The sequence below is a fragment of the Eleutherodactylus coqui genome, chromosome 3 (genome assembly GCF_035609145.1).
Source record: "Eleutherodactylus coqui strain aEleCoq1 chromosome 3, aEleCoq1.hap1, whole genome shotgun sequence".
In the NCBI taxonomy this organism is placed as follows: domain Eukaryota; kingdom Metazoa; phylum Chordata; class Amphibia; order Anura; family Eleutherodactylidae; genus Eleutherodactylus; species Eleutherodactylus coqui.
Genome location: NC_089839.1, coordinates 87040281 through 87066216, shown reverse-complemented (window position 1 = coordinate 87066216; position 25936 = coordinate 87040281). Strand labels below are relative to the sequence as shown.

The window sequence follows — 25936 nt, the reverse complement described above, 5'->3', positions numbered from 1 at the left end:
ACTCTCTCTTTTTTCACCAGAATAAGGAAGCCCCAGCAAAACTGGAGCATGCAAAAATTGCTACAAAACTCAGTGTTGCTCCTCTCCACGGAAATCTTTAGTAAAAGGCGAAAGATTTATACGTTCTGAAGAGAAACCAGAGCATAATGGGCAAGGGGTTCCTGCCACCACCGCTGCAGTGCTCTCTTAGCCTAGGGAGACCACCCGGAAAAGAGGCAAAATGAGAAATTGTGCACAACCAGCCAGAATCCTTCACTTCTGCAGTATGCAAATAAGGCCCCTGTTCAGGAACTGTTGACAGGATTCTGGCTGCCTTGGGTAATTGTGCACAATCAGCCAGGATCACATCTTTCCCAGGATGCTTTGCTTCTGCAACATGCAAATGAGGACCCCCATTCAGGATCAGTTAACACATTCGGAAACAGCACTCTCTCTTTTTTCACCAGAATAAGGAAGCCCCAGCAAAACTGGAGCATGCAAAAATTGCTACAAAACTCAGTGTTGCTCCTCTCCACGGAAATCTTTAGTAAAAGGCGAAAGATGTATACGTTCTGAAGAGAAACCAGAGCATAATGGGCAAGGGGTTCCTCAGCTCCTGCCACCACCGCTGCAGTGCTCTCTTAGCCTAGGGAGACCACCCGGAAAAGAGGCAAAATGAGAAATTGTGCACAACCAGCCAGAATCCTTCACTTCTGCAGTATGCAAATAAGGCCCCTGTTCAGGAACTGTTGACAGGATTCTGGCTGCCTTGGGTAATTGTGCACAATCAGCCAGGATCACATCTTTCCCAGGATGCTTTGCTTCTGCAACATGCAAATGAGGACCCCCATTCAGGATCAGTTAACACATTCGGAAACAGCACTCTCTCTTTTTTCACCAGAATAAGGAAGCCCCAGCAAAACTGGAGCATGCAAAAATTGCTACAAAACTCAGTGTTGCTCCTCTCCACGGAAATCTTTAGTAAAAGGCGAAAGATTTATACGTTCTGAAGAGAAACCAGAGCATAATGGGCAAGGGGTTCCTCAGCTCCTGCCACCACCGCTGCAGTGCTCTCTTAGCCTAGGGAGACCACCCGGAAAAGAGGCAAAATGAGAAATTGTGCACAACCAGCCAGAATCCTTCACTTCTGCAGTATGCAAATAAGGCCCCTGTTCAGGAACTGTTGACAGGATTCTGGCTGCCTTGGGTAATTGTGCACAATCAGCCAGGATCACATCTTTCCCAGGATGCTTTGCTTCTGCAACATGCAAATGAGGACCCCCGTTCAGGATCAGTTAACACATTCGGAAACAGCACGCTCTCTTTTTTCACCAGAATAAGGAAGCCCCAGCAAAACTGGAGCATGCAAAAATTGCTACAAAACTCAGTGTTGCTCCTCTCCACGGAAATCTTTAGTAAAAGGCGAAAGATTTATACGTTCTGAAGAGAAACCAGAGCATAATGGGCAAGGGGTTCCTCAGCTCCTGCCACCACCGCTGCAGTGCTCTCTTAGCCTAGGGAGACCACCCGGAAAAGAGGCAAAATGAGAAATTGTGCACAACCAGCCAGAATCCTTCACTTCTGCAGTATGCAAATAAGGCCCCTGTTCAGGAACTGTTGACAGGATTCTGGCTGCCTTGGGTAATTGTGCACAATCAGCCAGGATCACATCTTTCCCAGGATGCTTTGCTTCTGCAACATGCAAATGAGGACCCCCATTCAGGATCAGTTAACACATTCGGAAACAGCACTCTCTCTTTTTTCACCAGAATAAGGAAGCCCCAGCAAAACTGGAGCATGCAAAAATTGCTACAAAACTCAGTGTTGCTCCTCTCCACGGAAATCTTTAGTAAAAGGCGAAAGATTTATACGTTCTGAAGAGAAACCAGAGCATAATGGGCAAGGGGTTCCTCAGCTCCTGCCACCACCGCTGCAGTGCTCTCTTAGCCTAGGGAGACCACCCGGAAAAGAGGCAAAATGAGAAATTGTGCACAACCAGCCAGAATCCTTCACTTCTGCAGTATGCAAATAAGGCCCCTGTTCAGGAACTGTTGACAGGATTCTGGCTGCCTTGGGTAATTGTGCACAATCAGCCAGGATCACATCTTTCCCAGGATGCTTTGCTTCTGCAACATGCAAATGAGGACCCCCATTCAGGATCAGTTAACACATTCGGAAACAGCACTCTCTCTTTTTTCACCAGAATAAGGAAGCCCCAGCAAAACTGGAGCATGCAAAAATTGCTACAAAACTCAGTGTTGCTCCTCTCCACGGAAATCTTTAGTAAAAGGCGAAAGATTTATACGTTCTGAAGAGAAACCAGAGCATAATGGGCAAGGGGTTCCTCAGCTCCTGCCACCACCGCTGCAGTGCTCTCTTAGCCTAGGGAGACCACCCGGAAAAGAGGCAAAATGAGAAATTGTGCACAACCAGCCAGAATCCTTCACTTCTGCAGTATGCAAATAAGGCCCCTGTTCAGGAACTGTTGACAGGATTCTGGCTGCCTTGGGTAATTGTGCACAATCAGCCAGGATCACATCTTTCCCAGGATGCTTTGCTTCTGCAACATGCAAATGAGGACCCCCATTCAGGATCAGTTAACACATTCGGAAACAGCACTCTCTCTTTTTTCACCAGAATAAGGAAGCCCCAGCAAAACTGGAGCATGCAAAAATTGCTACAAAACTCAGTGTTGCTCCTCTCCACGGAAATCTTTAGTAAAAGGCGAAAGATTTATACGTTCTGAAGAGAAACCAGAGCATAATGGGCAAGGGGTTCCTCAGCTCCTGCCACCACCGCTGCAGTGCTCTCTTAGCCTAGGGAGACCACCCGGAAAAGAGGCAAAATGAGAAATTGTGCACAACCAGCCAGAATCCTTCACTTCTGCAGTATGCAAATAAGGCCCCTGTTCAGGAACTGTTGACAGGATTCTGGCTGCCTTGGGTAATTGTGCACAATCAGCCAGGATCACATCTTTCCCAGGATGCTTTGCTTCTGCAACATGCAAATGAGGACCCCCATTCAGGATCAGTTAACACATTCGGAAACAGCACTCTCTCTTTTTTCACCAGAATAAGGAAGCCCCAGCAAAACTGGAGCATGCAAAAATTGCTACAAAACTCAGTGTTGCTCCTCTCCACGGAAATCTTTAGTAAAAGGCGAAAGATTTATACGTTCTGAAGAGAAACCAGAGCATAATGGGCAAGGGGTTCCTCAGCTCCTGCCACCACCGCTGCAGTGCTCTCTTAGCCTAGGGAGACCACCCGGAAAAGAGGCAAAATGAGAAATTGTGCACAACCAGCCAGAATCCTTCACTTCTGCAGTATGCAAATAAGGCCCCTGTTCAGGAACTGTTGACAGGATTCTGGCTGCCTTGGGTAATTGTGCACAATCAGCCAGGATCACATCTTTCCCAGGATGCTTTGCTTCTGCAACATGCAAATGAGGACCCCCATTCAGGATCAGTTAACACATTCGGAAACAGCACTCTCTCTTTTTTCACCAGAATAAGGAAGCCCCAGCAAAACTGGAGCATGCAAAAATTGCTACAAAACTCAGTGTTGCTCCTCTCCACGGAAATCTTTAGTAAAAGGCGAAAGATTCATACGTTCTGAAGAGAAACCAGAGCATAATGGGCAAGGGGTTCCTCAGCTCCTGCCACCACCGCTGCAGTGCTCTCTTAGCCTAGGGAGACCACCCGGAAAAGAGGCAAAATGAGAAATTGTGCACAACCAGCCAGAATCCTTCACTTCTGCAGTATGCAAATAAGGCCCCTGTTCAGGAACTGTTGACAGGATTCTGGCTGCCTTGGGTAATTGTGCACAATCAGCCAGGATCACATCTTTCCCAGGATGCTTTGCTTCTGCAACATGCAAATGAGGACCCCCATTCAGGATCAGTTAACACATTCGGAAACAGCACGCTCTCTTTTTTCACCAGAATAAGGAAGCCCCAGCAAAACTGGAGCATGCAAAAATTGCTACAAAACTCAGTGTTGCTCCTCTCCACGGAAATCTTTAGTAAAAGGCGAAAAATTTATACGTTCTGAAGAGAAACCAGAGAAAATGGGCAAGGGGTTCCTCAGCTCCTGCCACCACCGCTGCAGTGCTCTCTTAGCCTAGGGAGACCACCCGGAAAAGAGGCAAAATGAGAAATTGTGCACAACCAGCCAGAATCCTTCACTTCTGCAGTATGCAAATAAGGCCCCTGTTCAGGAACTGTTGACAGGATTCTGGCTGCCTTGGGTAATTGTGCACAATCAGCCAGGATCACATCTTTCCCAGGAAGCTTTGCTTCTGCAACATGCAAATGAGGACCCCCATTCAGGATCAGTTAACACATTCGGAAACAGCACTCTCTTTTTTCACCAGAATAAGGAAGCCCCAGCAAAACTGGAGGATTCAAAAATTGCTACAAAACTCAGTGTTGCTCCTCTCCACGGAAATCTTTAGTAAAAGGCGAAAGATTTATACGTTCTGAAGAGAAACCAGAGCATAATGGGCAAGGGGTTCCTCAGCTCCTGCCACCACCGCTGCAGTGCTCTCTTAGCCTAGGGAGACCACCCGGAAAAGAGGCAAAATGAGAAATTGTGCACAACCAGCCAGAATCCTTCACTTCTGCAGTATGCAAATAAGGCCCCTGTTCAGGAACTGTTGACAGGATTCTGGCTGCCTTGGGTAATTGTGCACAATCAGCCAGGATCACATCTTTCCCAGGATGCTTTGCTTCTGCAACATGCAAATGAGGACCCCCATTCAGGATCAGTTAACACATTCGGAAACAGCACTCTCTCTTTTTTCACCAGAATAAGGAAGCCCCAGCAAAACTGGAGCATGCAAATATTGCTACAAAACTCAGTGTTGCTCCTCTCCACGGAAATCTTTAGTAAAAGGCGAAAGATTTATACGTTCTGAAGACAAACCAGAGCATAATGGGCAAGGGGTTCCTCAGCTCCTGCCACCACCGCTGCAGTGCTCTCTTAGCCTAGGGAGACCACCCGGAAAAGAGGCAAAATGAGAAATTGTGCACAACCAGCCAGAATCCTTCACTTCTGCAGTATGCAAATAAGGCCCCTGTTCAGGAACTGTTGACAGGATTCTGGCTGCCTTGGGTAATTGTGCACAATCAGCCAGGATCACATCTTTCCCAGGATGCTTTGCTTCTGCTACATGCAAATGAGGACCCCCATTCAGGATCAGTTAACACATTCGGAAACAGCACGCTCTCTTTTTTCACCAGAATAAGGAAGCCCCAGCAAAACTGGAGCATGCAAAAATTGCTACAAAACTCAGTGTTGCTCCTCTCCACGGAAATCTTTAGTAAAAGGCGAAAGATTTATACGTTCTGAAGAGAAACCAGAGCATAATGGGCAAGGGGTTCCTCAGCTCCTGCCACCACCGCTGCAGTGCTCTCTTAGCCTAGGGAGACCACCCGGAAAAGAGGCAAAATGAGAAATTGTGCACAACCAGCCAGAATCCTTCACTTCTGCAGTATGCAAATAAGGCCCCTGTTCAGGAACTGTTGACAGGATTCTGGCTGCCTTGGGTAATTGTGCACAATCAGCCAGGATCACATCTTTCCCAGGATGCTTTGCTTCTGCAACATGCAAATGAGGACCCCCATTCAGGATCAGTTAACACATTCGGAAACAGCACTCTCTCTTTTTTCACCAGAATAAGGAAGCCCCAGCAAAACTGGAGCATGCAAAAATTGCTACAAAACTCAGTGTTGCTCCTCTCCACGGAAATCTTTAGTAAAAGGCGAAAGATTTATACGTTCTGAAGAGAAACCAGAGCATAATGGGCAAGGGGTTCCTGCCACCACCGCTGCAGTGCTCTCTTAGCCTAGGGAGACCACCCGGAAAAGAGGCAAAATGAGAAATTGTGCACAACCAGCCAGAATCCTTCACTTCTGCAGTATGCAAATAAGGCCCCTGTTCAGGAACTGTTGACAGGATTCTGGCTGCCTTGGGTAATTGTGCACAATCAGCCAGGATCACATCTTTCCCAGGATGCTTTGCTTCTGCAACATGCAAATGAGGACCCCCATTCAGGATCAGTTAACACATTCGGAAACAGCACTCTCTCTTTTTTCACCAGAATAAGGAAGCCCCAGCAAAACTGGAGCATGCAAAAATTGCTACAAAACTCAGTGTTGCTCCTCTCCACGGAAATCTTTAGTAAAAGGCGAAAGATTTATACATTCTGAAGACAAACCAGAGCATAATGGGCAAGGGGTTCCTCAGCTCCTGCCACCACCGCTGCAGTGCTCTCTTAGCCTAGGGAGACCACCCGGAAAAGAGGCAAAATGAGAAATTGTGCACAACCAGCCAGAATCCTTCACTTCTGCACTATGCAAATAAGGCCCCTGTTCAGGAACTGTTGACAGGATTCTGGCTGCCTTGGGTAATTGTGCACAATCAGCCAGGATCACATCTTTCCCAGGATGCTTTGCTTCTGCAACATGCAAATGAGGACCCCCATTCAGGATCAGTTAACACATTCGGAAACAGCACGCTCTCTTTTTTCACCAGAATAAGGAAGCCCCAGCAAAACTGGAGCATGCAAAAATTGCTACAAAACTCAGTGTTGCTCCTCTCCACGGAAATCTTTAGTAAAAGGCGAAAGATTTATACGTTCTGAAGAGAAACCAGAGAAAATGGGCAAGGGGTTCCTCAGCTCCTGCCACCACCGCTGCAGTGCTCTCTTAGCCTAGGGAGACCACCCAGAAAAGAGGCAAAATGAGAAATTGTGCACAACCAGCCAGAATCCTTCACTTCTGCAGTATGCAAATAAGGCCCCTGTTCAGGAACTGTTGACAGGATTCTGGCTGCCTTGGGTAATTGTGCACAATCAGCCAGGATCACATCTTTCCCAGGATGCTTTGCTTCTGCAACATGCAAATGAGGACCCCCATTCAGGATCAGTTAACACATTCGGAAACAGCACTCTCTCTTTTTTCACCAGAATAAGGAAGCCCCAGCAAAACTGGAGCATGCAAAAATTGCTACAAAACTCAGTGTTGCTCCTCTCCATGGAAATCTTTAGTAAAAGGCGAAAGATTTATACGTTCTGAAGAGAAACCAGAGCATAATGGGCAAGGGGTTCCTCAGCTCCTGCCACCACCGCTGCAGTGCTCTCTTAGCCTAGGGAGACCACCCGGAAAAGAGGCAAAATGAGAAATTGTGCACAACCAGCCAGAATCCTTCACTTCTGCAGTATGCAAATAAGGCCCCTGTTCAGGAACTGTTGACAGGATTCTGGCTGCCTTGGGTAATTGTGCACAATCAGCCAGGATCACATCTTTCCCAGGATGCTTTGCTTCTGCAACATGCAAATGAGGACCCCCATTCAGGATCAGTTAACACATTCGGAAACAGCACTCTCTCTTTTTTCACCAGAATAAGGAAGCCCCAGCAAAACTGGAGCATGCAAAAATTGCTACAAAACTCAGTGTTGCTCCTCTCCACGGAAATCTTTAGTAAAAGGCGAAAGATTTATACGTTCTGAAGAGAAACCAGAGCATAATGGGCAAGGGGTTCCTCAGCTCCTGCCACCACCGCTGCAGTGCTCTCTTAGCCTAGGGAGACCACCCGGAAAAGAGGCAAAATGAGAAATTGTGCACAACCAGCCAGAATCCTTCACTTCTGCAGTATGCAAATAAGGCCCCTGTTCAGGAACTGTTGACAGGATTCTGGCTGCCTTGGGTAATTGTGCACAATCAGCCAGGATCACATCTTTCCCAGGATGCTTTGCTTCTGCAACATGCAAATGAGGACCCCCATTCAGGATCAGTTAACACATTCGGAAACAGCACTCTCTCTTTTTTCACCAGAATAAGGAAGCCCCAGCAAAACTGGAGCATGCAAAAATTGCTACAAAACTCAGTGTTGCTCCTCTCCACGGAAATCTTTAGTAAAAGGCGAAAGATTTATACGTTCTGAAGAGAAACCAGAGCATAATGGGCAAGGGGTTCCTCAGCTCCTGCCACCACCGCTGCAGTGCTCTCTTAGCCTAGGGAGACCACCCGGAAAAGAGGCAAAATGAGAAATTGTGCACAACCAGCCAGAATCCTTCACTTCTGCAGTATGCAAATAAGGCCCCTGTTCAGGAACTGTTGACAGGATTCTGGCTGCCTTGGGTAATTGTGCACAATCAGCCAGGATCACATCTTTCCCAGGATGCTTTGCTTCTGCAACATGCAAATGAGGACCCCCATTCAGGATCAGTTAACACATTCGGAAACAGCACTCTCTCTCTTTTTTCACCAGAATAAGGAAGCCCCAGCAAAACTGGAGCATGCAAAAATTGCTACAAAACTCAGTGTTGCTCCTCTCCACGGAAATCTTTAGTAAAAGGCGAAAGATTTATACGTTCTGGAGAGAAACCAGAGCATAATGGGCAAGGGGTTCCTCAGCTCCTGCCACCACCGCTGCAGTGCTCTCTTAGCCTAGGGAGACCACCCGGAAAAGAGGCAAAATGAGAAATTGTGCACAACCAGCCAGAATCCTTCACTTCTGCAGTATGCAAATAAGGCCCCTGTTCAGGAACTGTTGACAGGATTCTGGCTGCCTTGGGTAATTGTGCACAATCAGCCAGGATCACATCTTTCCCAGGATGCTTTGCTTCTGCAACATGCAAATGAGGACCCCCATTCAGGATCAGTTAACACATTCGGAAACAGCACTCTCTCTTTTTCACCAGAATAAGGAAGCCCCAGCAAAACTGGAGCATGCAAAAATTGCTACAAAACTCAGTGTTGCTCCTCTCCACGGAAATCTTTAGTAAAAGGCGAAAGATTTATACGTTCTGAAGAGAAACCAGAGCATAATGGGCAAGGGGTTCCTCAGCTCCTGCCACCACCGCTGCAGTGCTCTCTTAGCCTGGGGAGACCACCCGGAAAAGAGGCAAAATGAGAAATTGTGCACAACCAGCCAGAATCCTTCACTTCTGCAGTATGCAAATAAGGTCCCTGTTCAGGAACTGTTGACAGGATTCTGGCTGCCTTGGGTAATTGTGCACAATCAGCCAGGATCACATCTTTCCCAGGATGCTTTGCTTCTGCAACATGCAAATGAGGACCCCCATTCAGGATCAGTTAACACATTCGGAAACAGCACTCTCTCTTTTTTCACCAGAATAAGGAAGCCCCAGCAAAACTGGAGCATGCAAAAATTGCTACAAAACTCAGTGTTGCTCCTCTCCACGGAAATCTTTAGTAAAAGGCGAAAGATTTATACGTTCTGAAGACAAACCAGAGCATAATGGGCAAGGGGTTCCTGCCACCACCGCTGCAGTGCTCTCTTAGCCTAGGGAGACCACCCGGAAAAGAGGCAAAATGAGAAATTGTGCACAACCAGCCAGAATCCTTCACTTCTGCAGTATGCAAATAAGGCCCCTGTTCAGGAACTGTTGACAGGATTCTGGCTGCCTTGGGTAATTGTGCACAATCAGCCAGGATCACATCTTTCCCAGGATGCTTTGCTTCTGCTACATGCAAATGAGGACCCCCATTCAGGATCAGTTAACACATTCGGAAACAGCACGCTCTCTTTTTTCACCAGAATAAGGAAGCCCCAGCAAAACTGGAGCATGCAAAAATTGCTACAAAACTCAGTGTTGCTCCTCTCCACGGAAATCTTTAGTAAAAGGCGAAAGATTTATACGTTCTGAAGAGAAACCAGAGCATAATGGGCAAGGGGTTCCTCAGCTCCTGCCACCACCGCTGCAGTGCTCTCTTAGCCTAGGGAGACCACCCGGAAAAGAGGCAAAATGAGAAATTGTGCACAACCAGCCAGAATCCTTCACTTCTGCAGTATGCAAATAAGGCCCCTGTTCAGGAACTGTTGACAGGATTCTGGCTGCCTTGGGTAATTGTGCACAATCAGCCAGGATCACATCTTTCCCAGGATGCTTTGCTTCTGCTACATGCAAATGAGGACCCCCATTCAGGATCAGTTAACACATTCAGAAACAGCACGCTCTCTTTTTTCACCAGAATAAGGAAGCCCCAGCAAAACTGGAGCATGCAAAAATTGCTACAAAACTCAGTGTTGCTCCTCTCCACGGAAATCTTTAGTAAAAGGCGAAAGATTTATACGTTCTGAAGAGAAACCAGAGCATAATGGGCAAGGGGTTCCTCAGCTCCTGCCACCACCGCTGCAGTGCTCTCTTAGCCTAGGGAGACCACCCGGAAAAGAGGCAAAATGAGAAATTGTGCACAACCAGCCAGAATCCTTCACTTCTGCAGTATGCAAATAAGGCCCCTGTTCAGGAACTGTTGACAGGATTCTGGCTGCCTTGGGTAATTGTGCACAATCAGCCAGGATCACATCTTTCCCAGGATGCTTTGCTTCTGCAACATGCAAATGAGGACCCCCATTCAGGATCAGTTAACACATTCGGAAACAGCACTCTCTCTTTTTTCACCAGAATAAGGAAGCCCCAGCAAAACTGGAGCATGCAAAAATTGCTACAAAACTCAGTGTTGCTCCTCTCCACGGAAATCTTTAGTAAAAGGCGAAAGATTTATACATTCTGAAGAGAAACCAGAGCATAATGGGCAAGGGGTTCCTCAGCTCCTGCCACCACCGCTGCAGTGCTCTCTTAGCCTAGGGAGACCACCCGGAAAAGAGGCAAAATGAGAAATTGTGCACAACCAGCCAGAATCCTTCACTTCTGCAGTATGCAAATAAGGCCCCTGTTCAGGAACTGTTGACAGGATTCTGGCTGCCTTGGGTAATTGTGCACAATCAGCCAGGATCACATCTTTCCCAGGATGCTTTGCTTCTGCAACATGCAAATGAGGACCCCCATTCAGGATCAGTTAACACATTCGGAAACAGCACTCTCTCTTTTTTCACCAGAATAAGGAAGCCCCAGCAAAACTGGAGCATGCAAAAATTGCTACAAAACTCAGTGTTGCTCCTCTCCACGGAAATCTTTAGTAAAAGGCGAAAGATTTATACGTTCTGAAGAGAAACCAGAGCATAATGGGCAAGGGGTTCCTCAGCTCCTGCCACCACCGCTGCAGTGCTCTCTTAGCCTAGGGAGACCACCCGGAAAAGAGGCAAAATGAGAAATTGTGCACAACCAGCCAGAATCCTTCACTTCTGCAGTATGCAAATAAGGCCCCTGTTCAGGAACTGCTGACAGGATTCTGGCTGGCTTGGGTAATTGTGCACAATCAGCCATGATCACATCTTTCCCAGGATGCTTTGCTTCTGCAACATGCAAATGAGGACCCCCATTCAGGATCAGTTAACACATTCGGAAACAGCACTCTCTCTTTTTTCACCAGAATAAGGAAGCCCCAGCAAAACTGGAGCATGCAAAAATTGCTACAAAACTCAGTGTTGCTCCTCTCCACGGAAATCTTTAGTAAAAGGCAAAAGATTTATACGTTCTGAAGAGAAACCAGAGCATAATGGGCAAGGGGTTCCTCAGCTCCTGCCACCACCGCTGCAGTGCTCTCTTAGCCTAGGGAGACCACCCGGAAAAGAGGCAAAATGAGAAATTGTGCACAACCAGCCAGAATCCTTCACTTCTGCAGTATGCAAATAAGGCCCCTGTTCAGGAACTGTTGACAGGATTCTGGCTGCCTTGGGTAATTGTGCACAATCAGCCAGGATCACATCTTTCCCAGGATGCTTTGCTTCTGCAACATGCAAATGAGGACCCCCATTCAGGATCAGTTAACACATTCGGAAACAGCACTCTCTCTTTTTTCACCAGAATAAGGAAGCCCCAGCAAAACTGGAGCATGCAAAAATTGCTACAAAACTCAGTGTTGCTCCTCTCCACGGAAATCTTTAGTAAAAGGCGAAAGATTTATACGTTCTGAAGAGAAACCAGAGCATAATGGGCAAGGGGTTCCTCAGCTCCTGCCACCACCGCTGCAGTGCTCTCTTAGCCTAGGGAGACCACCCGGAAAAGAGGCAAAATGAGAAATTGTGCACAACCAGCCAGAATCCTTCACTTCTGCAGTATGCAAATAAGGCCCCTGTTCAGGAACTGTTGACAGGATTCTGGCTGCCTTGGGTAATTGTGCACAATCAGCCAGGATGCTTTGCTTCTGCAACATGCAAATGAGGACCCCCATTCAGGATCAGTTAACACATTCGGAAACAGCACTCTCTCTTTTTTCACCAGAATAAGGAAGCCCCAGCAAAACTGGAGCATGCAAAAATTGCTACAAAACTCAGTGTTGCTCCTCTCCACGGAAATCTTTAGTAAAAGGCGAAAGATTTATACGTTCTGAAGACAAACCAGAGCATAATGGGCAAGGGGTTCCTCAGCTCCTGCCACCACCGCTGCAGTGCTCTCTTAGCCTAGGGAGACCACCCGGAAAAGAGGCAAAATGAGAAATTGTGCACAACCAGCCAGAATCCTTCACTTCTGCAGTATGCAAATAAGGCCCCTGTTCAGGAACTGTTGACAGGATTCTGGCTGCCTTGGGTAATTGTGCACAATCAGCCAGGATCACATCTTTCCCAGGAAGCTTTGCTTCTGCAACATGCAAATGAGGACCCCCATTCAGGATCAGTTAACACATTCGGAAACAGCACTCTCTTTTTTCACCAGAATAAGGAAGCCCCAGCAAAACTGGAGCATTCAAAAATTGCTACAAAACTCAGTGTTGCTCCTCTCCACGGAAATCTTTAGTAAAAGGCGAAAGATTTATACGTTCTGAAGAGAAACCAGAGCATAATGGGCAAGGGGTTCCTCAGCTCCTGCCACCACCGCTGCAGTGCTCTCTTAGCCTAGGGAGACCACCCGGAAAAGAGGCAAAATGAGAAATTGTGCACAACCAGCCAGAATCCTTCACTTCTGCAGTATGCAAATAAGGCCCCTGTTCAGGAACTGTTGACAGGATTCTGGCTGCCTTGGGTAATTGTGCACAATCAGCCAGGATCACATCTTTCCCAGGATGCTTTGCTTCTGCAACATGCAAATGAGGACCCCCATTCAGGATCAGTTAACACATTCGGAAACAGCACTCTCTCTTTTTTCACCAGAATAAGGAAGCCCCAGCAAAACTGGAGCATGCAAAAATTGCTACAAAACTCAGTGTTGCTCCTCTCCACGGAAATCTTTAGTAAAAGGCGAAAGATTTATACGTTCTGAAGAGAAACCAGAGCATAATGGGCAAGGGGTTCCTCAGCTCCTGCCACCACCGCTGCAGTGCTCTCTTAGCCTAGGGAGACCACCCGGAAAAGAGGCAAAATGAGAAATTGTGCACAACCAGCCAGAATCCTTCACTTCTGCAGTATGCAAATAAGGCCCCTGTTCAGGAACTGTTGACAGGATTCTGGCTGCCTTGGGTAATTGTGCACAATCAGCCAGGATCACATCTTTCCCAGGATGCTTTGCTTCTGCAACATGCAAATGAGGACCCCCATTCAGGATCAGTTAACACATTCGGAAACAGCACTCTCTCTTTTTTCACCAGAATAAGGAAGCCCCAGCAAAACTGGAGCATGCAAAAATTGCTACAAAACTCAGTGTTGCTCCTCTCCACGGAAATCTGTAGTAAAAGGCGAAAGATTTATACGTTCTGAAGAGAAACCAGAGCATAATGGGCAAGGGGTTCCTCAGCTCCTGCCACCACCGCTGCAGTGCTCTCTTAGCCTAGGGAGACCACCCGGAAAAGAGGCCAAATGAGAAATTGTGCACAACCAGCCAGAATCCTTCACTTCTGCAGTATGCAAATAAGGCCCCTGTTCAGGAACTGTTGACAGGATTCTGGCTGCCTTGGGTAATTGTGCACAATCAGCCAGGATCACATCTTTCCCAGGATGCTTTGCTTCTGCAACATGCAAATGAGGACCCCCATTCAGGATCAGTTAACACATTCGGAAACAGCACTCTCTTTTTTCACCAGAATAAGGAAGCCCCAGCAAAACTGGAGCATGCAAAAATAGCTACAAAACTCAGTGTTGCTCCTCTCCACGGAAATCTTTAGTAAAAGGCGAAAGATTTATACGTTCTGAAGAGAAACCAGAGCATAATGGGCAAGGGGTTCCTCAGCTCCTGCCACCACCGCTGCAGTGCTCTCTTAGCCTAGGGAGACCACCCGGAAAAGAGGCAAAATGAGAAATTGTGCACAACCAGCCAGAATCCTTCACTTCTGCAGTATGCAAATAAGGCCCCTGTTCAGGAACTGTTGACAGGATTCTGGCTGCCTTGGGTAATTGTGCACAATCAGCCAGGATCACATCTTTCCCAGGATGCTTTGCTTCTGCAACATGCAAATGAGGACCCCCATTCAGGATCAGTTAACACATTCGGAAACAGCACTCTCTCTTTTTTCACCAGAATAAGGAAGCCCCAGCAAAACTGGAGCATGCAAAAATTGCTACAAAACTCAGTGTTGCTCCTCTCCACGGAAATCTTTAGTAAAAGGTGAAAGATTTATACGTTCTGAAGAGAAACCAGAGCATAATGGGCAAGGGGTTCCTCAGCTCCTGCCACCACCGCTGCAGTGCTCTCTTAGCCTAGGGAGACCACCCGGAAAAGAGGCAAAATGAGAAATTGTGCACAACCAGCCAGAATCCTTCACTTCTGCAGTATGCAAATAAGGCCCCTGTTCAGGAACTGTTGACAGGATTCTGGCTGCCTTGGGTAATTGTGCACAATCAGCCAGGATCACATCTTTCCCAGGATGCTTTGCTTCTGCAACATGCAAATGAGGACCCCCATTCAGGATCAGTTAACACATTCGGAAACAGCACTCTCTCTTTTTTCACCAGAATAAGGAAGCCCCAGCAAAACTGGAGCATGCAAAAATTGCTACAAAACTCAGTGTTGCTCCTCTCCACGGAAATCTTTAGTAAAAGGCGAAAGATTTATACGTTCTGAAGAGAAACCAGAGCATAATGGGCAAGGGGTTCCTCAGCTCCTGCCACCACCGCTGCAGTGCTCTCTTAGCCTAGGGAGACCACCCGGAAAAGAGGCAAAATGAGAAATTGTGCACAACCAGCCAGAATCCTTCACTTCTGCAGTATGCAAATAAGGCCCCTGTTCAGGAACTGTTGACAGGATTCTGGCTGCCTTGGGTAATTGTGCACAATCAGCCAGGATCACATCTTTCCCAGGATGCTTTGCTTCTGCAACATGCAAATGAGGACCCCCATTCAGGATCAGTTAACACATTCGGAAACAGCACGCTCTCTTTTTTCACCAGAATAAGGAAGCCCCAGCAAAACTGGAGCATGCAAAAATTGCTACAAAACTCAGTGTTGCTCCTCTCCACGGAAATCTTTAGTAAAAGGCGAAAGATTTATACGTTCTGAAGACAAACCAGAGTATAATGGGCAAGGGGTTCCTCAGCTCCTGCCACCACCGCTGCAGTGCTCTCTTAGCCTGGGGAGACCACCCGGAAAAGAGGCAAAATGAGAAATTGTGCACAACCAGCCAGAATCCTTCACTTCTGCAGTATGCAAATAAGGCCCCTGTTCAGGAACTGTTGACAGGATTCTGGCTGCCTTGGGTAATTGTGCACAATCAGCCAGGATCACATCTTTCCCAGGATGCTTTGCTTCTGCAACATGCAAATGAGGACCCCCATTCAGGATCAGTTAACACATTCGGAAACAGCACGCTCTCTTTTTTCACCAGAATAAGGAAGCCCCAGCAAAACTGGAGCATGCAAAAATTGCTACAAAACTCAGTGTTGCTCCTCTCCACGGAAATCTTTAGTAAAAGGCGAAAGATTTATACGTTCTGAAGAGAAACCAGAGCATAATGGGCAAGGGGTTCCTCAGCTCCTGCCACCACCGCTGCAGTGCTCTCTTAGCCTAGGGAGACCACCCGGAAAAGAGGCAAAATGAGAACTTGTGCACAACCAGCCAGAATCCTTCACTTCTGCAGTATGCAAATAAGGCCCCTGTTCAGGAACTGTTGACAGGATTCTGGCTGCCTTGGGTAATTGTGCACAATCAGCCAGGATCACATCTTTCCCAGGAAGCTTTGCTTCTGCAACATGCAAATGAGGACCCCCATTCAGGATCAGTTAACACATTCGGAAACAGCACTCTCTTTTTTCACCAGAATAAGGAAGCCCCAGCAAAACTGGAGCATTCAAAAATTGCTACAAAACTCAGTGTTGCTCCTCTCCACGGAAATCTTTAGTAAAAGGCGAAAGATTTATACGTTCTGAAGAGAAACCAGAGCACAATGGGCAAGGGGTTCCTCAGCTCCTGCCACCACCGCTGCAGTGCTCTCTTAGCCTAGGGAGACCACCCGGAAAAGAGGCAAAATGAGAAATTGTGCACAACCAGCCAGAATCCTTCACTTCTGCAGTATGCAAATAAGGCCCCTGTTCAGGAACTGTTGACAGGATTCTGGCTGCCTTGGGTAATTGTGCACAATCAGCCAGGATCACATCTTTCCCAGGATGCTTTGCTTCTGCAACATGCAAATGAGGACCCCCATTCAGGATCAGTTAACACATTCGGAAACAGCACTCTCTCTTTTTTCACCAGAATAAGGAAGCCCCAGCAAAACTGGAGCATGCAAAAATTGCTACAAAACTCAGTGTTGCTCCTCTCCACGGAAATCTTTAGTAAAAGGCGAAAGATTTATACGTTCTGAAGAGAAACCAGAGCATAATGGGCAAGGGGTTCCTCAGCTCCTGCCACCACCGCTGCAGTGCTCTCTTAGCCTAGGGAGACCACCCGGAAAAGAGGCAAAATGAGAAATTGTGCACAACCAGCCAGAATCCTTCACTTCTGCAGTATGCAAATAAGGCCCCTGTTCAGGAACTGTTGACAGGATTCTGGCTGCCTTGGGTAATTGTGCACAATCAGCCAGGATCACATCTTTCCCAGGATGCTTTGCTTCTGCAACATGCAAATGAGGACCCCCATTCAGGATCAGTTAACACATTCGGAAACAGCACTCTCTCTTTTTTCACCAGAATAAGGAAGCCCCAGCAAAACTGGAGCATGCAAAAATTGCTACAAAACTCAGTGTTGCTCCTCTCCACGGAAATCTTTAGTAAAAGGCGAAAGATTTATACGTTCTGAAGAGAAACCAGAGCATAATGGGCAAGGGGTTCCTCAGCTCCTGCCACCACCGCTGCAGTGCTCTCTTAGCCTAGGGAGACCACCCGGAAAAGAGGCAAAATGAGAAATTGTGCACAACCAGCCAGAATCCTTCACTTCTGCAGTATGCAAATAAGGCCCCTGTTCAGGAACTGTTGACAGGATTCTGGCTGCCTTGGGTAATTGTGCACAATCAGCCAGGATCACATCTTTCCCAGGATGCTTTGCTTCTGCAACATGCAAATGAGGACCCCCATTCAGGATCAGTTAACACATTCGGAAACAGCACTCTCTCTTTTTTCACCAGAATAAGGAAGCCCCAGCAAAACTGGAGCATGCAAAAATTGCTACAAAACTCAGTGTTGCTCCTCTCCACGGAAATCTTTAGTAAAAGGCGAAAGATTTATACGTTCTGAAGAGAAACCAGAGCATAATGGGCAAGGGGTTCCTCAGCTCCTGCCACCACCGCTGCAGTGCTCTCTTAGCCTAGGGAGACCACCCGGAAAAGAGGCAAAATGAGAAATTGTGCACAACCAGCCAGAATCCTTCACTTCTGCAGTATGCAAATAAGGCCCCTGTTCAGGAACTGTTGACAGGATTCTGGCTGCCTTGGGTAATTGTGCACAATCAGCCAGGATCACATCTTTCCCAGGATGCTTTGCTTCTGCAACATGCAAATGAGGACCCCCATTCAGGATCAGTTAACACATTCGGAAACAGCACGCTCTCTTTTTTCACCAGAATAAGGAAGCCCCAGCAAAACTGGAGCATGCAAAAATTGCTACAAAACTCAGTGTTGCTCCTCTCCACGGAAATCTTTAGTAAAAGGCGAAAGATTTATACGTTCTGAAGAGAAACCAGAGCATAATGGGCAAGGGGTTCCTCAGCTCCTGCCACCACCACTGCAGTGCTCTCTTAGCCTAGGGAGACCACCCGGAAAAGAGGCAAAATGAGAAATTGTGCACAACCAGCCAGAATCCTTCACTTCTGCAGTATGCAAATAAGGCCCCTGTTCAGGAACTGTTGACAGGATTCTGGCTGCCTTGGGTAATTGTGCACAATCAGCCAGGATCACATCTTTCCCAGGATGCTTTGCTTCTGCAACATGCAAATGAGGACCCCCATTCAGGATCAGTTAACACATTCGGAAACAGCACGCTCTCTTTTTTCACCAGAATAAGGAAGCCCCAGCAAAACTAGAGCATGCAAAAATTGCTACAAAACTCAGTGTTGCTCCTCTCCACGGAAATCTTTAGTAAAAGGCGAAAGATTTATACGTTCTGAAGAGAAACCAGAGAAAATGGGCAAGGGGTTCCTCAGCTCCTGCCACCACCGCTGCAGTGCTCTCTTAGCCTAGGGAGACCACCCGGAAAAGAGGCAAAATGAGAAATTGTGCACAACCAGCCAGAATCCTTCACTTCTGCAGTATGCAAATAAGGCCCCTGTTCAGGAACTGTTGACAGGATTCTGGCTGCCTTGGGTAATTGTGCACAATCAGCCAGGATCACATCTTTCCCAGGATGCTTTGCTTCTGCAACATGCAAATGAGGACCCCCGTTCAGGATCAGTTAACACATTCGGAAACAGCACGCTCTCTTTTTTCACCAGAATAAGGAAGCCCCAGCAAAACTGGAGCATTCAAAAATTGCTACAAAACTCAGTGTTGCTCCTCTCCACGGAAATCTTTAGTAAAAGGCGAAAGATTTATACGTTCTGAAGAGAAACCAGAGCACAATGGGCAAGGGGTTCCTCAGCTCCTGCCACCACCGCTGCAGTGCTCTCTTAGCCTAGGGAGACCACCTGGAAAAGAGGCAAAATGAGAAATTGTGCACAACCAGCCAGAATCCTTCACTTCTGCAGTATGTAAATAAGGCCCCTGTTCAGGAACTGTTGACAGGATTCTGGCTGCCTTGGGTAATTGTGCACAATCAGCCAGGATCACTTCTTTCCCAGGATGCTTTGCTTCTGCAACATGCAAATGAGGACCCCCATTCAGGATCAGTTAACACATTCGGAAACAGCACGCTCTCTTTTTTCACCAGAATAAGGAAGCCCCAGCAAAACTGGAGCATTCAAAAATTGCTACAAAACTCAGTGTTGCTCCTCTCCACGGAAATCTTTAGTAAAAGGCGAAAGATTTATACGTTCTGAAGAGAAACCAGAGCACAATGGGCAAGGGGTTCCTCAGCTCCTGCCACCACCGCTGCAGTGCTCTCTTAGCCTAGGGAGACCACCCGGAAAAGAGGCAAAATGAGAAATTGTGCACAACCAGCCAGAATCCTTCACTTCTGCAGTATGCAAATAAGGCCCCTGTTCAGGAACTGTTGACAGGATTCTGGCTGCCTTGGGTAATTGTGCACAATCAGCCAGGATCACATCTTTCCCAGGATGCTTTGCTTCTGCAACATGCAAATGAGGACCCCCATTCAGGATCAGTTAACACATTCGGAAACAGCACTCTCTCTTTTTTCACCAGAATAAGGAAGCCCCAGCAAAACTGGAGCATGCAAAAATTGCTACAAAACTCAGTGTTGCTCCTCTCCACGGAAATCTTTAGTAAAAGGCGAAAGATTTATACGTTCTGAAGAGAAACCAGAGCATAATGGGCAAGGGGTTCCTCAGCTCCTGCCACCACCGCTGCAGTGCTCTCTTAGCCTAGGGAGACCACCCGGAAAAGAGGCAAAATGAGAAATTGTGCACAACCAGCCAGAATCCTTCACTTCTGCAGTATGCAAATAAGGCCCCTGTTCAGGAACTGTTGACAGGATTCTGGCTGCCTTGGGTAATTGTGCACAATCAGCCAGGATCACATCTTTCCCAGGATGCTTTGCTTCTGCAACATGCAAATGAGGACCCCCATTCAGGATCAGTTAACACATTCGGAAACAGCACTCTCTCTTTTTTCACCAGAATAAGGAAGCCCCAGCAAAACTGGAGCATGCAAAAATTGCTACAAAACTCAGTGTTGCTCCTCTCCACGGAAATCTTTAGTAAAAGGCGAAAGATTTATACGTTCTGAAGAGAAACCAGAGCATAATGGGCAAGGGGTTCCTCAGCTCCTGCCACCACCGCTGCAGTGCTCTCTTAGCCTAGGGAGACCACCCGGAAAAGAGGCAAAATGAGAAATTGTGCACAACCAGCCAGAATCCTTCACTTCTGCAGTATGCAAATAAGGCCCCTGTTCAGGAACTGTTGACAGGATTCTGGCTGCCTTGGGTAATTGTGCACAATCAGCCAGGATCACATCTTTCCCAGGATGCTTTGCTTCTGCAACATGCAAATGAGGACCCCCATTCAGGATCAGTTAACACATTCGGAAACAGCACTCTCTCTTTTTTCACCAGAATAAGGAAGCCCCAGCAAAACTGGAGCATGCAAAAATTGCTACAAAACTCAGTGTTGCTCCTCTCCACGGAAATCTTTAGTAAAAGGCGAAAGATTTATACGTTCTGAAGAGAAACCAGAGCATAATGGGCAAGGGGTTCCTCAGCTCCTGCCACCACCGCTGCAGTGCTCTCTTAGCCTAGGGAGACCACCCGGAAAAGAGGCAAAATGAGAAATTGTGCACAACCAGCCAGAATCCTTCACTTCTGCAGTATGCAAATAAGGCCCCTGTTCAGGAACTGTTGACAGGATTCTGGCTGCCTTGGGTAATTGTGCACAATCAGCCAGGATCACATCTTTCCCAGGATGCTTTGCTTCTGCAACATGCAAATGAGGACCCCCATTCAGGATCAGTTAACACATTCGGAAACAGCACGCTCTCTTTTTTCACCAGAATAAGGAAGCCCCAGCAAAACTGGAGCATGCAAAAATTGCTACAAAACTCAGTGTTGCTCCTCTCCACGGAAATCTTTAGTAAAAGGCGAAAGATTTATACGTTCTGAAGAGAAACCAGAGCATAATGGGCAAGGGGTTCCTCAGCTCCTGCCACCACCACTGCAGTGCTCTCTTAGCCTAGGGAGACCACCCGGAAAAGAGGCAAAATGAGAAATTGTGCACAACCAGCCAGAATCCTTCACTTCTGCAGTATGCAAATAAGGCCCCTGTTCAGGAACTGTTGACAGGATTCTGGCTGCCTTGGGTAATTGTGCACAATCAGCCAGGATCACATCTTTCCCAGGATGCTTTGCTTCTGCAACATGCAAATGAGGACCCCCATTCAGGATCAGTTAACACATTCGGAAACAGCACGCTCTCTTTTTTCACCAGAATAAGGAAGCCCCAGCAAAACTAGAGCATGCAAAAATTGCTACAAAACTCAGTGTTGCTCCTCTCCACGGAAATCTTTAGTAAAAGGCGAAAGATTTATACGTTCTGAAGAGAAACCAGAGAAAATGGGCAAGGGGTTCCTCAGCTCCTGCCACCACCGCTGCAGTGCTCTCTTAGCCTAGGGAGACCACCCGGAAAAGAGGCAAAATGAGAAATTGTGCACAACCAGCCAGAATCCTTCACTTCTGCAGTATGCAAATAAGGCCCCTGTTCAGGAACTGTTGACAGGATTCTGGCTGCCTTGGGTAATTGTGCACAATCAGCCAGGATCACATCTTTCCCAGGATGCTTTGCTTCTGCAACATGCAAATGAGGACCCCCGTTCAGGATCAGTTAACACATTCGGAAACAGCACGCTCTCTTTTTTCACCAGAATAAGGAAGCCCCAGCAAAACTGGAGCATGCAAAAATAGCTACAAAACTCAGTGTTGCTCCTCTCCACGGAAATCTTTAGTAAAAGGCGAAAGATTTATACGTTCTGAAGAGAAACCAGAGCATAATGGGCAAGGGGTTCCTCAGCTCCTGCCACCACCGCTGCAGTGCTCTCTTAGCCTAGGGAGACCACCCGGAAAAGAGGCAAAATGAGAAATTGTGCACAACCAGCCAGAATCCTTCACTTCTGCAGTATGCAAATAAGGCCCCTGTTCAGGAACTGTTGACAGGATTCTGGCTGCCTTGGGTAATTGTGCACAATCAGCCAGGATCACATCTTTCCCAGGATGCTTTGCTTCTGCAACATGCAAATGAGGACCCCCATTCAGGATCAGTTAACACATTCGGAAACAGCACTCTCTCTTTTTTCACCAGAATAAGGAAGCCCCAGCAAAACTGGAGCATGCAAAAATTGCTACAAAACTCAGTGTTGCTCCTCTCCACGGAAATCTTTAGTAAAAGGCGAAAGATTTATACGTTCTGAAGAGAAACCAGAGCATAATGGGCAAGGGGTTCCTCAGCTCCTGCCACCACCGCTGCAGTGCTCTCTTAGCCTAGGGAGACCACCCGGAAAAGAGGCAAAATGAGAAATTGTGCACAACCAGCCAGAATCCTTCACTTCTGCAGTATGCAAATAAGGCCCCTGTTCAGGAACTGTTGACAGGATTCTGGCTGCCTTGGGTAATTGTGCACAATCAGCCAGGATCACATCTTTCCCAGGATGCTTTGCTTCTGCAACATGCAAATGAGGACCCCCATTCAGGATCAGTTAACACATTCGGAAACAGCACTCTCTCTTTTTTCACCAGAATAAGGAAGCCCCAGCAAAACTGGAGCATGCAAAAATTGCTACAAAACTCAGTGTTGCTCCTCTCCACGGAAATCTTTAGTAAAAGGCGAAAGATTTATACGTTCTGAAGAGAAACCAGAGCATAATGGGCAAGGGGTTCCTCAGCTCCTGCCACCACCGCTGCAGTGCTCTCTTAGCCTAGGGAGACCACCCGGAAAAGAGGCAAAATGAGAAATTGTGCACAACCAGCCAGAATCCTTCACTTCTGCAGTATGCAAATAAGGCCCCTGTTCAGGAACTGTTGACAGGATTCTGGCTGCCTTGGGTAATTGTGCACAATCAGCCAGGATCACATCTTTCCAGGATGCTTTGCTTCTGCAACATGCAAATGAGGACCCCCATTCAGGATCAGTTAACACATTCGGAAACAGCACTCTCTCTTTTTTCACCAGAATAAGGAAGCCCCAGCAAAACTGGAGCATGCAAAAATTGCTACAAAACTCAGTGTTGCTCCTCTCCACGGAAATCTTTAGTAAAAGGCGAAAGATTTATACGTTCTGAAGAGAAACCAGAGCATAATGGGCAAGGGGTTCCTCAGCTCCTGCCACCACCGCTGCAGTGCTCTCTTAGCCTAGGGAGACCACCCGGAAAAGAGGCAAAATGAGAAATTGTGCACAACCAGCCAGAATCCTTCACTTCTGCAGTATGCAAATAAGGCCCCTGTTCAGGAACTGTTGACAGGATTCTGGCTGCCTTGGGTAATTGTGCACAATCAGCCAGGATCACATCTTTCCCAGGATGCTTTGCTTCTGCAACATGCAAATGAGGACCCCCATTCAGGATCAGTTAACACATTCGGAAACAGCACGCTCTCTTTTTTCACCAGAATAAGGAAGCCCCAGCAAAACTGGAGCATGCAAAAATTGCTACAAAACTCAGTGTTGCTCCTCTCCACGGAAATCTTTAGTAAAAGGCGAAAGATTTATACGTTCTGAAGAGAAACCAGAGCATAATGGGCAAGGGGTTCCTCAGCTCCTGCCACCACCACTGCAGTGCTCTCTTAGCCTAGGGAGACCACCCGGAAAAGAGGCAAAATGAGAAATTGTGCACAACCAGCCAGAATCCTTCACTTCTGCAGTATGCAAATAAGGCCCCTGTTCAGGAACTGTTGACAGGATTCTGGCTGCCTTGGGTAATTGTGCACAATCAGCCAGGATCACATCTTTCCCAGGATGCTTTGCTTCTGCAACATGCAAATGAGGACCCCCATTCAGGATCAGTTAACACATTCGGAAACAGCACGCTCTCTTTTTTCACCAGAATAAGGAAGCCCCAGCAAAACTAGAGCATGCAAAAATTGCTACAAAACTCAGTGTTGCTCCTCTCCACGGAAATCTTTAGTAAAAGGCGAAAGATTTATACGTTCTGAAGAGAAACCAGAGAAAATGGGCAAGGGGTTCCTCAGCTCCTGCCACCACCGCTGCAGTGCTCTCTTAGCCTAGGGAGACCACCCGGAAAAGAGGCAAAATGAGAAATTGTGCACAACCAGCCAGAATCCTTCACTTCTGCAGTATGCAAATAAGGCCCCTGTTCAGGAACTGTTGACAGGATTCTGGCTGCCTTGGGTAATTGTGCACAATCAGCCAGGATCACATCTTTCCCAGGATGCTTTGCTTCTGCAACATGCAAATGAGGACCCCCATTCAGGATCAGTTAACACATTCGGAAACAGCACTCTCTCTTTTTTCACCAGAATAAGGAAGCCCCAGCAAAACTGGAGCATGCAAAAATTGCTACAAAACTCAGTGTTGCTCCTCTCCACGGAAATCTTTAGTAAAAGGCGAAAGATTTATACGTTCTGAAGACAAACCAGAGCATAATGGGCAAGGGGTTCCTGCCACCACCGCTGCAGTGCTCTCTTAGCCTAGGGAGACCACCCGGAAAAGAGGCAAAATGAGAAATTGTGCACAACCAGCCAGAATCCTTCACTTCTGCAGTATGCAAATAAGGCCCCTGTTCAGGAACTGTTGACAGGATTCTGGCTGCCTTGGGTAATTGTGCACAATCAGCCAGGATCACATCTTTCCCAGGATGCTTTGCTTCTGCTACATGCAAATGAGGACCCCCATTCAGGATCAGTTAACACATTCGGAAACAGCACGCTCTCTTTTTTCACCAGAATAAGGAAGCCCCAGCAAAACTGGAGCATGCAAAAATTGCTACAAAACTCAGTGTTGCTCCTCTCCACGGAAATCTTTAGTAAAAGGCGAAAGATTTATACGTTCTGAAGAGAAACCAGAGCATAATGGGCAAGGGGTTCCTCAGCTCCTGCCACCACCGCTGCAGTGCTCTCTTAGCCTAGGGAGACCACCCGGAAAAGAGGCAAAATGAGAAATTGTGCACAACCAGCCAGAATCCTTCACTTCTGCAGTATGCAAATAAGGCCCCTGTTCAGGAACTGTTGACAGGATTCTGGCTGCCTTGGGTAATTGTGCACAATCAGCCAGGATCACATCTTTCCCAGGATGCTTTGCTTCTGCTACATGCAAATGAGGACCCCCATTCAGGATCAGTTAACACATTCAGAAACAGCACGCTCTCTTTTTTCACCAGAATAAGGAAGCCCCAGCAAAACTGGAGCATGCAAAAATTGCTACAAAACTCAGTGTTGCTCCTCTCCACGGAAATCTTTAGTAAAAGGCGAAAGATTTATACGTTCTGAAGAGAAACCAGAGCATAATGGGCAAGGGGTTCCTCAGCTCCTGCCACCACCGCTGCAGTGCTCTCTTAGCCTAGGGAGACCACCCGGAAAAGAGGCAAAATGAGAAATTGTGCACAACCAGCCAGAATCCTTCACTTCTGCAGTATGCAAATAAGGCCCCTGTTCAGGAACTGTTGACAGGATTCTGGCTGCCTTGGGTAATTGTGCACAATCAGCCAGGATCACATCTTTCCCAGGATGCTTTGCTTCTGCAACATGCAAATGAGGACCCCCATTCAGGATCAGTTAACACATTCGGAAACAGCACTCTCTCTTTTTTCACCAGAATAAGGAAGCCCCAGCAAAACTGGAGCATGCAAAAATTGCTACAAAACTCAGTGTTGCTCCTCTCCACGGAAATCTTTAGTAAAAGGCGAAAGATTTATACATTCTGAAGAGAAACCAGAGCATAATGGGCAAGGGGTTCCTCAGCTCCTGCCACCACCGCTGCAGTGCTCTCTTAGCCTAGGGAGACCACCCGGAAAAGAGGCAAAATGAGAAATTGTGCACAACCAGCCAGAATCCTTCACTTCTGCAGTATGCAAATAAGGCCCCTGTTCAGGAACTGTTGACAGGATTCTGGCTGCCTTGGGTAATTGTGCACAATCAGCCAGGATCACATCTTTCCCAGGATGCTTTGCTTCTGCAACATGCAAAT

General features: G+C 47.2%; 60 non-coding genes across 60 annotated transcripts; all 60 read right to left on the bottom strand.

Annotated features, from left to right (window-relative positions):
* Window positions 1-28: 28 nt before the first annotated feature.
* LOC136622781 (U5 spliceosomal RNA) lies at window positions 29-145 on the bottom strand. Its single transcript, XR_010791963.1, has one exon. It is a non-coding gene; the product is annotated as a U5 spliceosomal RNA (small nuclear RNA).
* Window positions 146-454: 309 nt separating this feature from the next.
* Window positions 455-571, bottom strand: LOC136622508 (U5 spliceosomal RNA). Its single transcript, XR_010791722.1, has one exon. It is a non-coding gene; the product is annotated as a U5 spliceosomal RNA (small nuclear RNA).
* Window positions 572-888: 317 nt separating this feature from the next.
* On the bottom strand, window positions 889-1005 carry LOC136622780 (U5 spliceosomal RNA). Its single transcript, XR_010791962.1, has one exon. It is a non-coding gene; the product is annotated as a U5 spliceosomal RNA (small nuclear RNA).
* A 317-nt stretch (window positions 1006-1322) lies between these two features.
* Window positions 1323-1439, bottom strand: LOC136622779 (U5 spliceosomal RNA). Its single transcript, XR_010791961.1, has one exon. It is a non-coding gene; the product is annotated as a U5 spliceosomal RNA (small nuclear RNA).
* A 317-nt stretch (window positions 1440-1756) lies between these two features.
* Window positions 1757-1873, bottom strand: LOC136622777 (U5 spliceosomal RNA). Its single transcript, XR_010791959.1, has one exon. It is a non-coding gene; the product is annotated as a U5 spliceosomal RNA (small nuclear RNA).
* Window positions 1874-2190: 317 nt separating this feature from the next.
* LOC136622776 (U5 spliceosomal RNA) lies at window positions 2191-2307 on the bottom strand. Its single transcript, XR_010791958.1, has one exon. It is a non-coding gene; the product is annotated as a U5 spliceosomal RNA (small nuclear RNA).
* Window positions 2308-2624: 317 nt separating this feature from the next.
* On the bottom strand, window positions 2625-2741 carry LOC136622775 (U5 spliceosomal RNA). The gene has a single exon (XR_010791957.1). It is a non-coding gene; the product is annotated as a U5 spliceosomal RNA (small nuclear RNA).
* A 317-nt stretch (window positions 2742-3058) lies between these two features.
* On the bottom strand, window positions 3059-3175 carry LOC136622774 (U5 spliceosomal RNA). Its single transcript, XR_010791956.1, has one exon. It is a non-coding gene; the product is annotated as a U5 spliceosomal RNA (small nuclear RNA).
* A 317-nt stretch (window positions 3176-3492) lies between these two features.
* LOC136622415 (U5 spliceosomal RNA) lies at window positions 3493-3609 on the bottom strand. The gene has a single exon (XR_010791632.1). It is a non-coding gene; the product is annotated as a U5 spliceosomal RNA (small nuclear RNA).
* A 317-nt stretch (window positions 3610-3926) lies between these two features.
* Window positions 3927-4043, bottom strand: LOC136622420 (U5 spliceosomal RNA). The gene has a single exon (XR_010791637.1). It is a non-coding gene; the product is annotated as a U5 spliceosomal RNA (small nuclear RNA).
* Window positions 4044-4357: 314 nt separating this feature from the next.
* Window positions 4358-4474, bottom strand: LOC136622427 (U5 spliceosomal RNA). Its single transcript, XR_010791644.1, has one exon. It is a non-coding gene; the product is annotated as a U5 spliceosomal RNA (small nuclear RNA).
* A 317-nt stretch (window positions 4475-4791) lies between these two features.
* On the bottom strand, window positions 4792-4908 carry LOC136622619 (U5 spliceosomal RNA). The gene has a single exon (XR_010791826.1). It is a non-coding gene; the product is annotated as a U5 spliceosomal RNA (small nuclear RNA).
* Window positions 4909-5225: 317 nt separating this feature from the next.
* Window positions 5226-5342, bottom strand: LOC136622773 (U5 spliceosomal RNA). The gene has a single exon (XR_010791955.1). It is a non-coding gene; the product is annotated as a U5 spliceosomal RNA (small nuclear RNA).
* A 317-nt stretch (window positions 5343-5659) lies between these two features.
* LOC136622772 (U5 spliceosomal RNA) lies at window positions 5660-5776 on the bottom strand. The gene has a single exon (XR_010791954.1). It is a non-coding gene; the product is annotated as a U5 spliceosomal RNA (small nuclear RNA).
* Window positions 5777-6085: 309 nt separating this feature from the next.
* On the bottom strand, window positions 6086-6202 carry LOC136622617 (U5 spliceosomal RNA). Its single transcript, XR_010791824.1, has one exon. It is a non-coding gene; the product is annotated as a U5 spliceosomal RNA (small nuclear RNA).
* Window positions 6203-6519: 317 nt separating this feature from the next.
* Window positions 6520-6636, bottom strand: LOC136622245 (U5 spliceosomal RNA). Its single transcript, XR_010791469.1, has one exon. It is a non-coding gene; the product is annotated as a U5 spliceosomal RNA (small nuclear RNA).
* A 316-nt stretch (window positions 6637-6952) lies between these two features.
* On the bottom strand, window positions 6953-7069 carry LOC136622455 (U5 spliceosomal RNA). Its single transcript, XR_010791671.1, has one exon. It is a non-coding gene; the product is annotated as a U5 spliceosomal RNA (small nuclear RNA).
* Window positions 7070-7386: 317 nt separating this feature from the next.
* Window positions 7387-7503, bottom strand: LOC136622771 (U5 spliceosomal RNA). The gene has a single exon (XR_010791953.1). It is a non-coding gene; the product is annotated as a U5 spliceosomal RNA (small nuclear RNA).
* Window positions 7504-7820: 317 nt separating this feature from the next.
* On the bottom strand, window positions 7821-7937 carry LOC136622770 (U5 spliceosomal RNA). The gene has a single exon (XR_010791952.1). It is a non-coding gene; the product is annotated as a U5 spliceosomal RNA (small nuclear RNA).
* A 319-nt stretch (window positions 7938-8256) lies between these two features.
* LOC136622973 (U5 spliceosomal RNA) lies at window positions 8257-8373 on the bottom strand. The gene has a single exon (XR_010792147.1). It is a non-coding gene; the product is annotated as a U5 spliceosomal RNA (small nuclear RNA).
* A 316-nt stretch (window positions 8374-8689) lies between these two features.
* Window positions 8690-8806, bottom strand: LOC136622769 (U5 spliceosomal RNA). The gene has a single exon (XR_010791951.1). It is a non-coding gene; the product is annotated as a U5 spliceosomal RNA (small nuclear RNA).
* Window positions 8807-9123: 317 nt separating this feature from the next.
* LOC136622520 (U5 spliceosomal RNA) lies at window positions 9124-9240 on the bottom strand. Its single transcript, XR_010791733.1, has one exon. It is a non-coding gene; the product is annotated as a U5 spliceosomal RNA (small nuclear RNA).
* Window positions 9241-9549: 309 nt separating this feature from the next.
* On the bottom strand, window positions 9550-9666 carry LOC136622768 (U5 spliceosomal RNA). The gene has a single exon (XR_010791950.1). It is a non-coding gene; the product is annotated as a U5 spliceosomal RNA (small nuclear RNA).
* A 317-nt stretch (window positions 9667-9983) lies between these two features.
* On the bottom strand, window positions 9984-10100 carry LOC136622765 (U5 spliceosomal RNA). Its single transcript, XR_010791948.1, has one exon. It is a non-coding gene; the product is annotated as a U5 spliceosomal RNA (small nuclear RNA).
* Window positions 10101-10417: 317 nt separating this feature from the next.
* On the bottom strand, window positions 10418-10534 carry LOC136622312 (U5 spliceosomal RNA). Its single transcript, XR_010791533.1, has one exon. It is a non-coding gene; the product is annotated as a U5 spliceosomal RNA (small nuclear RNA).
* A 317-nt stretch (window positions 10535-10851) lies between these two features.
* On the bottom strand, window positions 10852-10968 carry LOC136622764 (U5 spliceosomal RNA). Its single transcript, XR_010791947.1, has one exon. It is a non-coding gene; the product is annotated as a U5 spliceosomal RNA (small nuclear RNA).
* Window positions 10969-11285: 317 nt separating this feature from the next.
* Window positions 11286-11402, bottom strand: LOC136622211 (U5 spliceosomal RNA). Its single transcript, XR_010791435.1, has one exon. It is a non-coding gene; the product is annotated as a U5 spliceosomal RNA (small nuclear RNA).
* Window positions 11403-11719: 317 nt separating this feature from the next.
* LOC136622763 (U5 spliceosomal RNA) lies at window positions 11720-11836 on the bottom strand. The gene has a single exon (XR_010791946.1). It is a non-coding gene; the product is annotated as a U5 spliceosomal RNA (small nuclear RNA).
* Window positions 11837-12136: 300 nt separating this feature from the next.
* On the bottom strand, window positions 12137-12253 carry LOC136622519 (U5 spliceosomal RNA). Its single transcript, XR_010791732.1, has one exon. It is a non-coding gene; the product is annotated as a U5 spliceosomal RNA (small nuclear RNA).
* A 315-nt stretch (window positions 12254-12568) lies between these two features.
* Window positions 12569-12685, bottom strand: LOC136623066 (U5 spliceosomal RNA). Its single transcript, XR_010792236.1, has one exon. It is a non-coding gene; the product is annotated as a U5 spliceosomal RNA (small nuclear RNA).
* A 317-nt stretch (window positions 12686-13002) lies between these two features.
* Window positions 13003-13119, bottom strand: LOC136622762 (U5 spliceosomal RNA). Its single transcript, XR_010791945.1, has one exon. It is a non-coding gene; the product is annotated as a U5 spliceosomal RNA (small nuclear RNA).
* A 317-nt stretch (window positions 13120-13436) lies between these two features.
* LOC136622606 (U5 spliceosomal RNA) lies at window positions 13437-13553 on the bottom strand. Its single transcript, XR_010791814.1, has one exon. It is a non-coding gene; the product is annotated as a U5 spliceosomal RNA (small nuclear RNA).
* Window positions 13554-13868: 315 nt separating this feature from the next.
* On the bottom strand, window positions 13869-13985 carry LOC136622389 (U5 spliceosomal RNA). Its single transcript, XR_010791607.1, has one exon. It is a non-coding gene; the product is annotated as a U5 spliceosomal RNA (small nuclear RNA).
* A 317-nt stretch (window positions 13986-14302) lies between these two features.
* On the bottom strand, window positions 14303-14419 carry LOC136622492 (U5 spliceosomal RNA). Its single transcript, XR_010791706.1, has one exon. It is a non-coding gene; the product is annotated as a U5 spliceosomal RNA (small nuclear RNA).
* A 317-nt stretch (window positions 14420-14736) lies between these two features.
* On the bottom strand, window positions 14737-14853 carry LOC136622761 (U5 spliceosomal RNA). Its single transcript, XR_010791944.1, has one exon. It is a non-coding gene; the product is annotated as a U5 spliceosomal RNA (small nuclear RNA).
* Window positions 14854-15170: 317 nt separating this feature from the next.
* On the bottom strand, window positions 15171-15287 carry LOC136622465 (U5 spliceosomal RNA). Its single transcript, XR_010791680.1, has one exon. It is a non-coding gene; the product is annotated as a U5 spliceosomal RNA (small nuclear RNA).
* A 317-nt stretch (window positions 15288-15604) lies between these two features.
* LOC136622760 (U5 spliceosomal RNA) lies at window positions 15605-15721 on the bottom strand. Its single transcript, XR_010791943.1, has one exon. It is a non-coding gene; the product is annotated as a U5 spliceosomal RNA (small nuclear RNA).
* Window positions 15722-16036: 315 nt separating this feature from the next.
* LOC136622235 (U5 spliceosomal RNA) lies at window positions 16037-16153 on the bottom strand. The gene has a single exon (XR_010791459.1). It is a non-coding gene; the product is annotated as a U5 spliceosomal RNA (small nuclear RNA).
* Window positions 16154-16470: 317 nt separating this feature from the next.
* LOC136622759 (U5 spliceosomal RNA) lies at window positions 16471-16587 on the bottom strand. The gene has a single exon (XR_010791942.1). It is a non-coding gene; the product is annotated as a U5 spliceosomal RNA (small nuclear RNA).
* A 317-nt stretch (window positions 16588-16904) lies between these two features.
* Window positions 16905-17021, bottom strand: LOC136622758 (U5 spliceosomal RNA). Its single transcript, XR_010791941.1, has one exon. It is a non-coding gene; the product is annotated as a U5 spliceosomal RNA (small nuclear RNA).
* Window positions 17022-17338: 317 nt separating this feature from the next.
* On the bottom strand, window positions 17339-17455 carry LOC136622757 (U5 spliceosomal RNA). The gene has a single exon (XR_010791940.1). It is a non-coding gene; the product is annotated as a U5 spliceosomal RNA (small nuclear RNA).
* A 317-nt stretch (window positions 17456-17772) lies between these two features.
* On the bottom strand, window positions 17773-17889 carry LOC136622756 (U5 spliceosomal RNA). Its single transcript, XR_010791939.1, has one exon. It is a non-coding gene; the product is annotated as a U5 spliceosomal RNA (small nuclear RNA).
* Window positions 17890-18206: 317 nt separating this feature from the next.
* Window positions 18207-18323, bottom strand: LOC136622352 (U5 spliceosomal RNA). Its single transcript, XR_010791570.1, has one exon. It is a non-coding gene; the product is annotated as a U5 spliceosomal RNA (small nuclear RNA).
* Window positions 18324-18639: 316 nt separating this feature from the next.
* LOC136622234 (U5 spliceosomal RNA) lies at window positions 18640-18756 on the bottom strand. Its single transcript, XR_010791458.1, has one exon. It is a non-coding gene; the product is annotated as a U5 spliceosomal RNA (small nuclear RNA).
* A 317-nt stretch (window positions 18757-19073) lies between these two features.
* Window positions 19074-19190, bottom strand: LOC136622233 (U5 spliceosomal RNA). The gene has a single exon (XR_010791457.1). It is a non-coding gene; the product is annotated as a U5 spliceosomal RNA (small nuclear RNA).
* A 317-nt stretch (window positions 19191-19507) lies between these two features.
* Window positions 19508-19624, bottom strand: LOC136622754 (U5 spliceosomal RNA). The gene has a single exon (XR_010791938.1). It is a non-coding gene; the product is annotated as a U5 spliceosomal RNA (small nuclear RNA).
* Window positions 19625-19941: 317 nt separating this feature from the next.
* On the bottom strand, window positions 19942-20058 carry LOC136622753 (U5 spliceosomal RNA). Its single transcript, XR_010791937.1, has one exon. It is a non-coding gene; the product is annotated as a U5 spliceosomal RNA (small nuclear RNA).
* Window positions 20059-20375: 317 nt separating this feature from the next.
* LOC136622752 (U5 spliceosomal RNA) lies at window positions 20376-20492 on the bottom strand. Its single transcript, XR_010791936.1, has one exon. It is a non-coding gene; the product is annotated as a U5 spliceosomal RNA (small nuclear RNA).
* Window positions 20493-20809: 317 nt separating this feature from the next.
* Window positions 20810-20926, bottom strand: LOC136622749 (U5 spliceosomal RNA). Its single transcript, XR_010791935.1, has one exon. It is a non-coding gene; the product is annotated as a U5 spliceosomal RNA (small nuclear RNA).
* A 317-nt stretch (window positions 20927-21243) lies between these two features.
* LOC136622350 (U5 spliceosomal RNA) lies at window positions 21244-21360 on the bottom strand. The gene has a single exon (XR_010791569.1). It is a non-coding gene; the product is annotated as a U5 spliceosomal RNA (small nuclear RNA).
* Window positions 21361-21676: 316 nt separating this feature from the next.
* On the bottom strand, window positions 21677-21793 carry LOC136622388 (U5 spliceosomal RNA). The gene has a single exon (XR_010791606.1). It is a non-coding gene; the product is annotated as a U5 spliceosomal RNA (small nuclear RNA).
* Window positions 21794-22110: 317 nt separating this feature from the next.
* LOC136622748 (U5 spliceosomal RNA) lies at window positions 22111-22227 on the bottom strand. The gene has a single exon (XR_010791934.1). It is a non-coding gene; the product is annotated as a U5 spliceosomal RNA (small nuclear RNA).
* A 317-nt stretch (window positions 22228-22544) lies between these two features.
* LOC136622747 (U5 spliceosomal RNA) lies at window positions 22545-22661 on the bottom strand. The gene has a single exon (XR_010791933.1). It is a non-coding gene; the product is annotated as a U5 spliceosomal RNA (small nuclear RNA).
* Window positions 22662-22977: 316 nt separating this feature from the next.
* LOC136622746 (U5 spliceosomal RNA) lies at window positions 22978-23094 on the bottom strand. Its single transcript, XR_010791932.1, has one exon. It is a non-coding gene; the product is annotated as a U5 spliceosomal RNA (small nuclear RNA).
* Window positions 23095-23411: 317 nt separating this feature from the next.
* Window positions 23412-23528, bottom strand: LOC136622745 (U5 spliceosomal RNA). The gene has a single exon (XR_010791931.1). It is a non-coding gene; the product is annotated as a U5 spliceosomal RNA (small nuclear RNA).
* Window positions 23529-23845: 317 nt separating this feature from the next.
* LOC136622349 (U5 spliceosomal RNA) lies at window positions 23846-23962 on the bottom strand. The gene has a single exon (XR_010791568.1). It is a non-coding gene; the product is annotated as a U5 spliceosomal RNA (small nuclear RNA).
* A 316-nt stretch (window positions 23963-24278) lies between these two features.
* Window positions 24279-24395, bottom strand: LOC136622518 (U5 spliceosomal RNA). Its single transcript, XR_010791731.1, has one exon. It is a non-coding gene; the product is annotated as a U5 spliceosomal RNA (small nuclear RNA).
* A 309-nt stretch (window positions 24396-24704) lies between these two features.
* LOC136622744 (U5 spliceosomal RNA) lies at window positions 24705-24821 on the bottom strand. The gene has a single exon (XR_010791930.1). It is a non-coding gene; the product is annotated as a U5 spliceosomal RNA (small nuclear RNA).
* Window positions 24822-25138: 317 nt separating this feature from the next.
* Window positions 25139-25255, bottom strand: LOC136622743 (U5 spliceosomal RNA). The gene has a single exon (XR_010791929.1). It is a non-coding gene; the product is annotated as a U5 spliceosomal RNA (small nuclear RNA).
* Window positions 25256-25572: 317 nt separating this feature from the next.
* On the bottom strand, window positions 25573-25689 carry LOC136622311 (U5 spliceosomal RNA). The gene has a single exon (XR_010791532.1). It is a non-coding gene; the product is annotated as a U5 spliceosomal RNA (small nuclear RNA).
* Between the last annotated feature and the right edge of the window lie 247 nt (window positions 25690-25936).